The sequence below is a fragment of the Myotis yumanensis genome, unplaced genomic scaffold, assembly GCF_028538775.1.
Source record: "Myotis yumanensis isolate MYYU_CA2020_CCGP unplaced genomic scaffold, mMyoYum1.0.hap1 SCAF_21, whole genome shotgun sequence".
Lineage (NCBI taxonomy): Eukaryota > Metazoa > Chordata > Mammalia > Chiroptera > Vespertilionidae > Myotis > Myotis yumanensis.
In genome coordinates, this window is record NW_027223772.1 from 11,551,607 (window position 1) to 11,553,389 (window position 1,783).

The 1,783-nt window shown below is 70.6% G+C and overlaps 1 pseudogene; it reads right to left on the reverse strand.

Moving 5' to 3' along the window:
- Positions 1–359: 359 nt before the first annotated feature.
- Positions 360–890, reverse strand: LOC138998942 (protein tweety homolog 3 pseudogene; annotated as a pseudogene).
- Between the last annotated feature and the right edge of the window lie 893 nt (positions 891–1,783).

Consider the following 1,783-nt stretch of genomic DNA (forward strand, 5'->3'; position numbering starts at 1 on the left):
GCTAGCAGAGGCCTCCTCCGGGAAGAAGCCCCCGCTGAGCACATGGCCCTGCCCAAAAGTGGAGGACCCAGGGCAAGATGGAGGGCGCAGTCCCCGCCCCCCCTACCGAGAACGCAGGGAAGGGCGGGGGCGCACGTCCACAGGTCCGAGATCTCACCCTTCCACTGAACACGGAGGAAGTCCTCGCCGTCCCCGGGGTGGGAGTCGTTCTGTGTTGGCTCTGGAGGCTTCCCTCCTCTTTCCTGGGGTGCTCTGGGTCTGGATGTCGTGGGGGATCCCCACGGGGGCTCGCTGCGCCTGGGCCGCCCGCGAGGGCTGGGAGGAGGCCCCTCAGCCGCTGGGGGGCTCCGTCGCCTCCGCTACGAGCAGCCCGGCCCCGCGGTCCCGGATGCCGGCCTGGTCCGGGCTCTGCCTGCTGCTCGGGCCCACGCTCCATCACGGCATCGCGGCTCTGCCGTGAGGCTCAGGGCAGCCGCGGTGTCCCACATGCGGTCCTGCACCCCTGCCACCGTGCGGTTGGCGTGGCGGAGCGAGTAGGTGGCCCAATGGAGGCCATCGCTGGTCTCCCCGTCGCCACAGAAACCCTCGGCGATGCCGGCGCTGCACACCAGCGTGGCGATGACCACACACCAGGCGGTGCAGCAGCAGTCGGTGTCCAGGTGCTCCTCGTTCCCACGCCGCCGGCAGCGCAGCCAGGAGTAGAGGAGCAGGAAGAGGAGGTTCAGGGCGAGGCAGGCCAGCGCAGCGGCCCCGAGCAGCAGCAGCGCCCTCTGGCAGTCGGGGTCCTTGGGCCGGAACTGGTCACTGGTGGGCTCCCAGCGCAGGCTGAAGTGCGGCAGCCGGTGCAGGAGGTTCACCCACCAGGGCGCCGTGTAGCTGACCCCGGCCATGGCGGGCCCGGCCCCTTGGACACGCAGCCACCGCGCAGCTCCCCGCCAGCCCGGGGCGTCGGGTTCAGGGGCCCGCCGACCCCAGCCTGGTCACCCCCATCACCTGCACGCTCCTGGGCCCGGCCCTGCACGGCCTGGCTCGGCGGTGCTCGTCGGCGCTCTGCTCCGCTCGGCCGCCTGCGTCCACCGCCTCTTTGTTCGTCCTGCTTGGTGCGCGTGCATGCGCACTCGCCCCTTCAGAGGCCCGTGGCCCACACCTGCCGCTGGGCTCTAGGGCGGGGGGCCGCTCAGGAGCCGGCCGCACCCGGTGCCTCGCTGGTGCCGCCGCCACCACGTGGGCTCCTTCAGTCCCAGCCCCAGCGGACGAGGCCGAGCACGGAGCACCTGCTCCCGAGAGGGGCAGGCTCAGGGCCCCCCCGCACGTGGCTGCCACCGCCTCGGAGCTTGGGGCTGGCCTCGGGGCGCTGCGGCACCAGCGGAGGGCACGCAGGGCAGGTCTCCACAGGTGGGACTCGCGTCCCCAAGGCTCAGGCGCCCCAGGCTGGGTGCGGGCCTGCAGCCGGACACGCCAAAGGCCCGCGGCAGGTGCACCCGCACGCACCCACCAGCCGAGCCCAGCACCCCACTCTACCGCCAGGCGCGGTCCTCCAGCCGCCGGAACCTTGCAGACTGCGGGGCGGAGCCAGCCGGATGCAAGCAGGGGCGGGGCTGGAGCGCAGGGCCTGCGCCTGCGCAGTGCGCCCTTTCAGTAACAATTAATTCAGGTAAAAACTATAACTTTCATACTGGTCTTAGAAGGCACATTTTTCCTTTACCTGGGAAGGACAGCACAGCTATCCCAAGGTCAGAGGGCTCCAGTTAGCATGTCAACTTAGTGTTCTGGAGACCCAAAA